Source organism: Lissotriton helveticus, chromosome 4_1 (assembly GCF_964261635.1).
Source record: "Lissotriton helveticus chromosome 4_1, aLisHel1.1, whole genome shotgun sequence".
NCBI classification, from domain to species: domain Eukaryota; kingdom Metazoa; phylum Chordata; class Amphibia; order Caudata; family Salamandridae; genus Lissotriton; species Lissotriton helveticus.
The window spans coordinates 293,809,584-293,822,806 of record NC_136063.1 but is presented as its reverse complement, the minus strand read 5'-3'; the positions used below and the strand labels follow the sequence as shown (position 1 = coordinate 293,822,806).

Below are 13,223 nucleotides of genomic sequence, written 5' to 3'. Positions count from 1 at the left end.
AGAAAACATGGATAGGATAAAAGCACCATGAGAAGAAAAAGAGAGAGCAAGACATACATGATAGCAGGAGAACAAATAAAGGAAGGATAAAGACAGTAAGAAGAAAAGAAATAGGGAACAAACGAAGATCAGAGAGGGGAAAGAAATGTCTTTATGTAATCTGAAAATAGAACAACCTAGAGAGGAGTAAATGTTGAATTCAGGGAATAGGGGAGACGACGGAAGGATACCAGAAGCGATAAGGAAGAGGAAGGAGCAAAGGAAGAAGAAGGGTAGAAAGGTAGGACATCAGGAAATAAAAGACGAACTGAAAGCGAAAGCGATTGAACAATGGTATTTTAGAGAATATTGGATAACTCATTAAATGTCTGCCTGGTTTTCAAAATATGCTCTGCTCGGTCGAATTGTTAATGCTGACTGAGTTACAAAGCTGGAAATACATATTACTTTGCAATTGTGGCTGTTAGGAAAGTAAAGTTGTGTAATTGCATTTATATAGCGCTTACTACCCATGATAAGGCGCTGAAGTGCTTTACTGCGAGTAGCACACTACTCCAGAATCCATAGAGGATTAGTGGTAAATTAATATAGGGAAATATGAAATTAATTTGAAGCGTGGACATGTGAGTCTGTTATTTGGATTGAAAAAGAATAGTGGAGGTATAGGAGACGGAAGGGTTTGCATTCATACAGCGTTTGGTATCCCTGATGAGGCGTCAGAGCACTTTTCGGCAAATAGCACACTACTCCGGAACGCAAACAGGATTAGAGGTGAGGGGTAGAAGATGGAAGGTTCTAGAAAGTGTTTATTTGGAAATCATAGCAGCAGGAAGTGGTTTGGGATGAGTAGAGGGGAGGCGTTAAGAGTCAGAGGGAAGGGTTTAGAAAGGCTTGTTTGGGAGATTATAATAGTAAAGAGGTTTGAGAGGATGCAAGGAGAGATAGAGGAGGGAAGGTTCTAGAAAGGGTTATTTTGGGGATAATAGAAGTAGAATGGGGTTTGGGAGGAGTCTGAGTGCAGGTAGAGGTAATACTGATTGATGCATACAGTGAGAAATAGGGTAGTGCATTGGAGAAAGTAGTAGATTGAGTTTTGGGATGAGTCAGAGTGGAGGTAGAGGATATATTGAGAGAGGTATATGATGAGATATAGGGTAGTACATTGGAGATGCTGAATTTGGAGTACAGAAATAAATATAAAAATACATAAGTACATGGAAGGTATATATGTATAAGTAAGGTACTTTATCTAGATTTAAGTTGACTTTCAAGTGTTGCTGTACTTTAAGCTAATTTATTTGTTTTTATAAAAAACAGTATTCAATAGTGAAGCAATTGTAGATGGATAGTTATGATAAAAATGTGCTTATTTATGCAGTGACTTTCCTACATACATGTTAAACATTGAATAATATAACAACAAGTAATATGTACATTTGTTAAGCAGAACTAACAAATATCTATATATTTCTAAATATGATTATTATACACATTTATACAAAGGAATATACATATCAATGTACATATTTATAATCCAAAAACTACTTATATACATAGGCATATGGTGTATATTTATGTTTGAGTATGGCGGTAATGTGGGGAAGAGCCAACTCTTGAGTAGTCTTCTCAAGATGAGGTAGTTATCCTTGAATCATGTGTTCCAGGGTGAACAGTTCCATAGTTTGGCTGCCTGAACAGAGAAGGATGTGCCACCTATGTTTTGTTTTCTTGTATGATGGGACTATGAGGCAAGATGCCCATCTAGAGCGGAGGCCCGTTTGCTGAATGTATTTGGTGATTTTATTCCTGTTGAAGAGCGGCTACGTTTCATGTATTGCTTTGTGAGTGATACAAAGCAACTTGAATGTGGTTCTCCTGGTAACCGGTAACCAATGCAGAGCCTTCAAGGCAGGGAAAATGTGGGCTTGTGGCTTTATATGTATGTCTGGCAGCAGAGTTCTGAATCTGTTGTAATCTTTTCATAGTTGTTAAAGATGATCTGTGGTAATAGCTATTGTCATAATTGAGATTAGACAGAACAAGAGAGATAGTAATTAAACAAGAAGAATCCTACTACCTGTGTAAAAGGGAAAAGAAGGGGGGAACACTCAGTGTTGTGTAAAATACCCCTCACACACCAACAGGCCCCTTGGTGTCATGCTTCATCATCGGGGTCTTCGCACCCCGCTAAGGGGATGCGGCACGCTTCGACCTGCGACTACGCGGGAGCGTTGACAATTCAGACTATGTGTGGTGTGTGTTGAGTGTAAGTGAAGGGTTTGGATGTGAGTGGGAGGTGTAGTGATAAGTTTAAAAAGTACCTGGCTAGTGGGTGAAATAAAAAACTTTATTAAATACCCCTGGCTGGTGCTGTTAAAAAAAGTGCAAAAGAACGAGGTTTTCGGTCTTAATTAGGGACAGAACCTCTGGTGTGCGTCGACATGTTTCGGTACGGGTGTACCTTCTTCAGGACGGGGCACAACTCCCAACCCTACTCACGTTTTTCTAAAGAAAATGGGTTTTATTTTGTTTTTTAAAAAGTGATTACACTCATTAAAGACGGCTACAATGTGCCTACAGCGGTTCTCTGGTACATGTAATTACATGTCTTGTGGTCTTGGTTGGCTATTACCTCATGAGCAAGTCCTGGGCATCAAGGTAGGTAGGTGGATCCACAATGAAATCCGCCTATATTGGCCTCCTTCTACCACCTTGTGCTGCTCCGCCGTGAATGACGGCGGAGCAGCACAAGGTGGTAGAAGGAGGCCAATATAGTTTAAAAAGTACCTGGCTAGTGGGTGAAATAAAAAACTTTATTAAATACCCCTGGCTGGTGCTGTTAAAAAAAGTGCAAAAGAACGAGGTTTTCGGTCTTAATTAGGGACAGAACCTCTGGTGTGCGTCGACATGTTTCGGTACGGGTGTACCTTCTTCAGGACGGGGCACAACTCCCAACCCTACTCACGTTTTTCTAAAGAAAATGGGTTTTATTTTGTTTTTTAAAAAGTGATTACACTCATTAAAGACGGCTACAATGTGCCTACAGCGGTTCTCTGGTACATGTAATTACATGTCTTGTGGTCTTGGTTGGCTATTACCTCATGAGCAAGTCCTGGGCATCAAGGTAGGTAGGTGGATCCACAATGAAATCCGCCTATATTGGCCTCCTTCTACCACCTTGTGCTGCTCCGCCGTGAATGACGGCGGAGCAGCACAAGGTGGTAGAAGGAGGCCAATATAGGCGGATTTCATTGTGGATCCACCTACCTACCTTGATGCCCAGGACTTGCTCATGAGGTAATAGCCAACCAAGACCACAAGACATGTAATTACATGTACCAGAGAACCGCTGTAGGCACATTGTAGCCGTCTTTAATGAGTGTAATCACTTTTTAAAAAACAAAATAAAACCCATTTTCTTTAGAAAAACGTGAGTAGGGTTGGGAGTTGTGCCCCGTCCTGAAGAAGGTACACCCGTACCGAAACATGTCGACGCACACCAGAGGTTCTGTCCCTAATTAAGACCGAAAACCTCGTTCTTTTGCACTTTTTTTAACAGCACCAGCCAGGGGTATTTAATAAAGTTTTTTTATTTCACCCACTAGCCAGGTACTTTTTAAACTTATCACTACACCTCCCACTCACATCCAAACCCTTCACTTGCACTCAACACACACCACACATAGTCTGAATTGTCAACGCTCCCGCGTAGTCGCAGGTCGAAGCGTGCCGCATCCCCTTAGCGGGGTGCGAAGACCCCGATGATGAAGCATGACACCAAGGGGCCTGTTGGTGTGTGAGGGGTATTTTACACAACACTGAGTGTTCCCCCCTTCTTTTCCCTTTTACACAGGTAGTAGGATTCTTCTTGTTTAATTATCAGTGCCCGTGGAGTAGGAATCCTACTTTATACTCTACCTCCCTTCTTTGTTAAGTATATTATATATAATATAATATACAAGAGAGATAGTAGCCTGGACCTTGTGTGGAAATGCCAGGTGGGGGAATATGCGTTGCAGAGTTTTTATAGTAATGAAGCTGGGTTTTGCTACTTGTCCACTTGGGGGTACATCTTTCAGATTTTACAGGGTGATCAGATAAGAGGCTACTGCATTTGCTATATAAATTGAGAAGAGTATTTGTTTAGAATAACCAATGTAGTAAGTAGTGTGTGTCATGTGTGAGGGCCAGAACGAGTTCCAATCCAGCACATGTATTTAAAAAGGATTCCCAGGTCACTTGTACTGGCAGTAATTGTACTGACCAGCCCAGGGGAATATCTCTTTATGCAGATATGTCCACACATGCAGTATGGTGTACCCTGCCTTATGGCTGTGAGACCTGCTCTAGGGATGACTTACCCAGGCTGCATGCTGTGTCTGTAGGCATGGCACACCAGGCAAAACGTGGGGGTGACCATGTCAAAAAGGGACACAATCCTACACCCCCCCCCCCCCACCCAATGAAAGAGAATGTGAATAACCTTTCCCAAAAGAGTCTTCATATTCTGAGTGGAAAAACCTGGAAAGGTAATCTGCATCAGCATTGTCAGTCCCAGCTTTGTGTGCCACAGTAAAGCCCATACCTTGTAGGGAGATGGACCACCTCAACACCTTGAGGTTGTCATCTTTAATTTGCAGTGAAGCACAGTGCAGTAAAAGGATCTGATGGTCTGAATATTACGTAACTTTTCTGAACTCAGCCATTGCTGATTCTAACAGCACCACTTGACCAAGACCACCATATTTAGCTCCAAATTGGTGATGGGCGCAGATGTGTGAGAGTGAACTTCCATAAACAGCTCACAGGCTGTAGGGGAGGGCGACTGAACACAGAAACCAGGAGAGGCAAAGGACGTGAAAGACAGAGGTTGGAAGAGATTTTGTAATCGTGGCATCTTGTTACATGTTGTTTGTGAGCCCAAAAATCTTATTGCACGTTAACACAAAGAGTTCCAAAATGATGTTTCTTTGGTTGGTGGAAATATTTGGTCCACGGTGAGGACATAATAATAAAAGTACATGGTGAATGCCACATTGGCTGCAGATTAAGGGTGACTTGAAAGCTATATTTATGTTTATTCGTATAGTGCACATTGCTAAGCATAGGTGCTCAAGAGCACACAGGCCATTTAGGACAATTGGTTTAATCAAGGTAATAGGTTCCCTCCTAGTGACAGCTCCATGTTGTGTCCATATAGGATAACATGTTGGGAGCATCTCATTATATTTAGGGCTCCCGGTTTTATGGTATTTATTTTTTTAACATTTTGTCTGTATTTATCCATATTTCTTTTTTAGCCTTCTTATCAGTATTTATCCATATTTATTTTGTGTTCCGTGAATACATGAAGTTGTGTATTGGTATATTTCCACATTTATTTAACTAATAAACTTGCACTCATACTTTGATACCTGTAATGTTTTAGGAAATTAAGCACCCAAATATATCATAACAGTATGTGCACTGGTAAATATTAACATTTTATGCAATAAATGGATGTTGACCTATGTTGTTATTTAAGGAACCTCATCCTGTCTTTTTAACTCCTCATGCCAACTATCTGCTCAGCCGTAAGCCTGGAATTGATGAAAGACTGTATGAAAAGTCACTCAAAAGAAGCCCAATTTTCTGTATTTTTCCATTTCTTAAAAATAAATGCAGGCAGGAAACACATTGGTTTCTGTCTGAATATATCTGTAAAAATCAGTAAAAACAGAAATCTGGGAGCCTTAATTATATTCTGTAGAATCTTATCAGCAGAATATGACATCCGGAGGGAATGCGGGGAAAGCCAGTGCTGGATCAAGGAATGCGGGTTTTTAGTTTGGTCCTGAGTTGAGTTTCCTGAGGACATTATGAATGTCAAAGGGAGACTGTCAGAGAGACTGTGCCACATAAGTCTCTGTCTCCTCTGGTCCAGGAACTGCCATGTGTACGCCCAGACGGAGAGATAGGGTGGGAAACACCCCAAGAGAGTCAACTGCCCCTTTAGTGAATCCGACAGGTGTAATAGTATTGGGTTTACTGTGAGCTCATGCTTAAATGATGTTCCCCTGTTTTAAGTGGCTGCCTTCTTATACTTTTCAACAAAAGGAGGTTGGTTTACATAGTGATGCGAAGCACCTCCCACTGCTTTGGACAATCGTGGTAGTGACACCGAACACCTTGAGTGAGGAAACTTATTATCTTCATCAGATACATCTGTACTACATGTGATACTCACTCATTCTTCCCTCCCAAATGCATCAGCATTTCCTGTCTGAGCTCAGGCTACTGAGGACCCTCGTACTCTGGGTCCAAAATTGGATTACGTCATAGCGACCAAAACAGAAGTATAAGCTGAATGTGACTGGACTTCTGGTCAGTACCTCATGCATCCAAATAAACAACATCTTCAGACATCCCAGCTCCCATGCTCCAGTGAGTGAGTAAATGATGAAAGCGGGGTTAGGGATGGGCAATCTGATGAAATGGAGCTCCACTCGTGAAACTATATCTTGTAGACCTGAGTGCATCTGAGTCCACTTGAATGGCTTAAGCACAGGGGGGATGACAAGGGGGACAAGTATTATCTGCCTGGCACCAATACAGTCACCCTTGCACCATAGTGCAATGGTGACTGTGTTGCTAGGAATGATAGTTTATGTGCAGGAAGGTGTCCCTTCCTGATTTGTGTGCAGGAAAGTGTTCCTTTCTGCACATAAACAATCCATAATAGTGATCTGTTACTTCTATGTCTGCTGCATAATGCAGAAGCACCTTCCTGCACATAAAAAATCATTGCACTATGGTGCAAGGGTACCTGCGTCAGGAGGACACTGCAGCTTGCACCACTAAATTAGCCAGACAACGCCACCTTGTGGAAGGCTGTCACAAGCGCAGGTGTTGAAAATGAAGTGCTGGTGCTGAGCACCGGAAACCACCGGCAAAAATGAAGCACTGTTAAATACACCAAAAAGCTTTGCAGCTCCCCTTAATCCAACTCAGCAGAACACAGCACAACCCAGCTGTTTTACAATGGTGATGGTGTTGTATAAGCAGGACACTTGCAGCTGTATACACAGCTAATGGGCTGTCGCCTGTTATAACATTCAGGGTTGTGGTTGATATGATCCTTGACAATTCATTCGAATCAATCAATTAAATCTTTATTCGGTCAAGTATACGATCATAAAAGTACATATTTAAAAACACATATAAAAATCACAGCAGGTCACTATCATAAAAGTTTAGTTAGTAGCATATACTTCACTGATATAGCAAACACCATAAATAAATCATGTGGCATGCTTTTTCCTTAAATTCAGCTCCTGAATGATAAAATTCAAAAACGCGTAACAAATAGTTTGAGGCTCAAGGCATTGTAAGGCCAATAGACACACTTGGTTTGTCTTAAGACATTGTCCACTTAAATAGGGCATAAAACCGAGTTCTGAAATCAGAGAACAAAGTGCAAAATAACACAAAATGCTTAGTTGACTGGTTAGGAACTCCCTCACAAGGGCAACATGGTAATAGTGCAAGCCAGGACCCAGTAACAGCAAAAGCCACAAAAAAGTGGATCATGTTGGCTCTAAACCTTGTTAAATAAAACCTGTGTTCTGGTGCCGTTATTCACGTGAAGTACGGCTTCATGCCATTAAAAGTTAAGAGTAGTATATACAATTATACTCTCTGAACATATCAAGAGCTTTCATGAATCTCAACTTTTCTTTGTGGGCTACGTACGTTTCCTTTAGCAGAACCTTGGTAAGTAGGCTAATCTTATCTGTAGTCTCAAAGAGACTCCTTAAAACAGTTAATCCAAGGAATAGCTAGTACGTTACTCAGGAGCGACTCCTTCATGTGGGTGTCAGAGCGTCACACCCCTGCTTTCTCGCAGTGCCAGAAGCAGAAACATAAAATGGTATAACTGCCATTTAATGTTTCTGCTTCTCGCACTGTGAGAAAGCAGAAGAAGGGTTTTGTTGGTTGCGGGTCCGGGAGGACTGGCTAGCACAATGTTGTGGGTGATGGCTGTTTGGTCAGCCCCAGGGCCAACCACACCAGCCATGAACACTTTCCCGTTTTCTCCATGTTCGCTGCATGCTGTCTGCATGGCGAAAACGGCTTCCTCATAGACGCCTGTGCGGACGGTGTCCTAGCCAATCACAACGCTGACATTGCAGCATTGTGATTGGCTGATGGGAGGGGAGGGAGGCTGCCTGCAGCTGCTCCATGTGAGGAGGACTGACGCAACGCGGGACTGGATCGTCGAAGGTACGTTTTGATTTATTTAAAGCCCTGCCTCTGTGCAAGTTAAAGACATACGTGGACTACGCTGCACTTGTGGAACCTGCTAACCCATTGAAACAGCTGCATCATTTAAAGAGCTTTCACATTTTCCGATAGTTGTGTGACTGGCTTTTTTCCCACTAGGCATGTATGCTCGATCTGTTGTGAAATCATCAGCACAAATATCAGAATGCGAAGAAATTGATGTGAAACAGATGAGCTGGAAACAAACTTTGGTGCTCTGCTTTTACATATTGGGAGCAGCTAACAATAGTGCAAAGGGACAGTAGCACCACCGCCATGGAGTGTGAGCTGGCCTCTTCATTCCAATTAGTTGCTTTTTTCAAACCAGCCTGTGGCTGGGAGGACCCATTTTCTTGCTTGCATTAGGGCGCAGGGTGGCCCTGCTGAGCCACTGAGCGCTTGTGTTCTGCAAATCAGAGAAACATTGTAGTCCTGTCCCCACAGTGCATGAACTGGATGCACTTTCTAATATTCTCCGTCTCTCCTTATTGTGCACATCAAAGATCAAGCAGCAGCTACTGACACTGCACAGACTTATTTTTAAAACTTCAAAAGGCTGCAACACAGACACTGCCCTCTGCTAGCAGTTGAATTACCTCTGTTAGTACTATTTTCTGATGGAAAAGCCAGTCAAAAGCACAGTTTCAGATCTTGCAGTCTGGGTGGTTCCTCCGTAGACCCACTTGTTAAATCCTAGAGGTGTTAAATAATTTATTTAAAAAAAGCCATAAATGCACTGTGTGGCTTCTACTTTCTTAAGGTAGAAGGCACCCCAAACTCACGTTGCTATGGTCGCTTGGGACCATTCAGTGTACCCACTTATAGCTCACCTATTTGAAAGTTCTCCAACCGCCACTGATTTTTGTTTTAGACAATCCTCCGCAATGCTACATGTGAAACTCAGCTCCGGTGTGGATCAGATTTTAACCCATGACAAGATGGATGTCAAGTCTTCTTTATAGCCTAACCCCAATTCATGATGGGATATAAAACTCAAGGTGGATCTGGAAGGTACTAAAAGCCTATTTAAAAACCTATTCTCTACTGCCGGATGGGACTTCACTGATGCGTGCTGCCACACACCAGCTGTGTATGTGCCCGCAGAGAGACATTTGCTTTCATATAGCATGGTCAATTCTTTAGGGGGCTTACATCCTACGTTTTTTGTGAACCTGAACAGTGTTTTACACACTGCCTCCATCGATTGGGACTTCTGGGTGATTAATTGATCCCAGCTCAAATTAGCATTAAAAAAGATACCCAAAATAACTAAAGTTCATTGCTTTTATAATGGGTGTTTCTCCAATGAAAACGTTTTTGAGAGGGTATTGTTTGGGCCACAAGTTAAAATGTAAGATTAATTAATATTGGCCTTGAGCTTGAAACCGCTCCATAGAACTATAAAAGTGTTTGCAAACCATTTGCAGTATGAGCTAGGAGCACAGCGGCATCCGCATACAGCATTATGGGGACTGAACGAGAACCAGTTTTGGGGACATCAGGAGGACAAGTACTTAAAAAAGAATCAAGAGCGTTAATTTTAAATAAAAATAGAAAGGGGACAAGAACACAGTCCTGTCTCGCCCCACAAGTGACTTGAAATGGGGGTGTCTCGTCTCCGAGCTAGGGGTAACACACTGCCATGTTGGTGTCTTGATGGAGACCTTTTAAAACATTCAGTAAAGGAGGGTTAACACCTGCATGGCCCATAATGTCCCAGAGTTGGTCTTTGTCCACTAGGTCAAAGGCGCACAAGAGGTCCATGAAGGCGAAATGTATGGCATTTCTTCTGGCCTTGACATATTTAGCTTTAACACATGCTCAGTAGTGCCCAAACCTTGGCGAAACCCATATTGCACTTCCTTGAAAAAAGAATTTTCTTCCGCTCAGACTTCCAATTTGTCCAGAATCACCCTACTAAATATTTTCACAGACGAATCGAGCAACGAGATATGCCGGTAATTTGAGGGGGCACTTTTGTCTCCTTTCTTATATATGGGAACTGTAACTGACTGCCTCCAAGACTCCGTTGGCCCCCCAGTTATAAAGGCCATAAAGACATTTGTAATCAGAGAGGCTCAGAATTCTATGTTATGTTTGAAGATGTCCCCTGGAACCCCATCTGGGTCTGATACCTTTCCTATTGTGGATCACAAAATAGCTGCTCGCACTTGCGCCACTGAAATAGTTTTGCTAAATTCTACTAGGGTCGTAGGCGTGGCAGTGGAGCCAGCTAGCAATGTTGGCATTATTTCGAAAATCTCTGACTTAAATATTTTTGTGAAATGGTAAACTTATTCATGAACCATCATGTGACAGTCTATCCCTGAGGGAGATTTTTTGGTAAAAAAAGAGCCTGTTCACAATTTCCCAAAGGCCCCTATTATCTTTCTTAGTAGCAGAACATTCTAAGTCATCCCAAGCATTAGCTCCTATTTTAACATTTCTTTTTACAATAGCTGCTTTGTAATTTCTTCTAGCTACACTCACCACCATTGGGTCTCATGGGATTATGCAAACTACATTTTTGAAAACTTTATAAGTGTTTTTGCATTTTGAATTAACCATGCGTGAGCAGAATTAGTCGTCCAAGGATTATCCATCAGTAACATATCACAGATTGATTTGCAGATCTTAGTAAAGTTGTCACATATACTAACTGGGTCACAATTTTCTCTGAGACAACTTAAAATAGCTGCATCATTGTTGCTAACCATATCTAAGACATTTTTATTAGGATTAATATTTTGCCATTTTATGCGAACCCCTTTGTTGGAGGTATTGATTAGAAACTGATTATTTCTGGGAGTAGAAGGGGATAGATGTGCAAAGACAAGAGTAATGATAATAGGATGGTGATCACTGCAAGGGGAGGGACGACAGTGTGATTTTTCAACAACGGGATCAGGTCATATGACACTAAAATGTAATCAATAATACTGCCATTGACCCTCCCTACAAAAGTTGTAGTATTCACAGAAGTATCAGCCCTTAACTCCATCGAAGAGGACAAGTTATTGATCAGTATTATTAGTGCTTCTGCATATGTAGAGTGCGAAAAATGGGCAACAGGGTCGCCCTGCCCATTAGTGATTCTACAAACATTATTCCCGCTGAAACTACTTTTGGTTATGTCAAAATCACCCACTCATAAAAGGGAAATACTGTTGGACTCTTGACCCAGAAAGAATGAGCTCCAAGTCATCGACTGGTTGAGTCACATAAAAGTTATAATAAAACTGTATTAAAATGATGTTAAACTCTTTAGGGTAAGATATTTTCAATAGTTGATAAAAGGGGTTAGAAAACAATTCCTTGGCATGTACATTCCCAACTGCAGTTGATACAAGGACTAAATGTCCCCCCATCCTTATTGAATAGTTTGGATTGAAGTCTTCCCACATTCCAAGAGAGGGGCCGTAAACCCTTTGTACACTGTACAGGAGAGCTATCTTTGGTTGACGGGGGTTCCTTCTGGTTCAACGGGGGTTCCTCTGTGCTGGGAAAAAGTGCCAATGCCTCTTCTGCATTACCAAGCCCAACAAGCACTCTTGTAATGACCATATCCTGCCACCAATATTAGTATTTCTTAAATTGGAGAAGTTAGACCTGCAACCTACTCTATACGTGGGGCCCACATTAAAAAAGCCTGTTTCTCAAGAAGTTGAGGGCACAATGACCTGATTATGGGACCAGATATCAACCGGGGCATGAACCACCCTTCTACAATCAGGTAACAGTCAGCTTTTTGGGAGGTAAAGAAACAATATTACGCATAAATCCAACAAGCCCATCTTTGTGAAAACAGTGCCCCCTTAGGCAAACAACATGCAGGTCAAGTAAGTCAGGATCCCAGGAACCCCCATTAAATCTGCACAGGGCAAGACAAAAGGCCAGCCCTTTCTCCCTGCCCGTTGGGAATGAATGAGCGATAGAAATACCCCAATAGGACAACAGACAACAAATCAAGGACTCCCTCAGCCGCGCACCTATTGCTGGATTTTATCCGTCCGTGCTACTGCTCTAGATACCTTCAGCTTACAACAATACAGACCCCTTCTAAGACTTTTGAGGTGCACCCGAGATACAGGTCCTCCTTCATCAGCACCACTAACACAGATTCAATGTCCTCAAGGAGCGATGTATTTGTGCTATTTCCTTGGTCTGCCTCAGTAGAGTCCGATTGTGAAGAACTCAGCCCTTAGGTAACAAAGCTTGGATTTTCCTCCAGCTCAAGGGACAGCCATCTTTCTGCTAACTCGGTTTCCTTTGACACTACACTGACAGTCCGTACCAGAAAAGAGTTCAGGGTCATGCCAATATTAGAATTGGTTGCAGCAGTATCTTTCCCTGTTGCCATCTTACGTTTCCCCATGATCATATTCAGTGGCTGGGGAATGAAAGATTGGAAAACGACTCACTGCGGGATGCTGCCAGCTAAAGGATCAAATAAAGTGGCGCAGCCTCTTCCGGCCAATGACGGTCCAATATGGGCCCGTCTTGGCCTGGTCTTCGCCCGGGCGCATCCCGTGCTGCGGGCTGCCGGGTACGCTTTTAGAATGATTTGAGAGTCTCTAGCCCACCTCTCCTACCCTACTCTTTCAGGAAGTGTTGTGTGGGGACACAGTGCCACCCCAGCCCGGTGAACCAACAATGCGGGCAGGACCTGGAAGTTTAAAGTAGCCTGCGCTGCAGGCTGGCAGCCGCTCTTTTAGCGCAATTTGAGAGTCTCACATCCCGCCTCTCCTCTCCTTGCAGCAAGGGTTGCTGGGGGACGTAGTCCCCTTCCAGCGTAGGGAACCAACAATGTAGGAGGAGCATGAAGATCAAAGTAACCCGCACTACAAGCTGCCAGGCGTGGTTTTAGCGTGATTCGAGTCTCTAGCCCCACCTCTCCTCTCGCAGGCAGGGTTGCTGGGGTA

The 13,223-nt window shown here is 42.7% G+C and overlaps 1 protein-coding gene across 1 annotated transcript in view; it reads left to right on the top strand.

Annotated features, from left to right (window-relative positions):
* Positions 1-13,223, top strand: part of FER1L6 (fer-1 like family member 6) — a 777,028-nt gene that overhangs the window by 333 nt on the left and 763,472 nt on the right. The window lies entirely within an intron of this gene.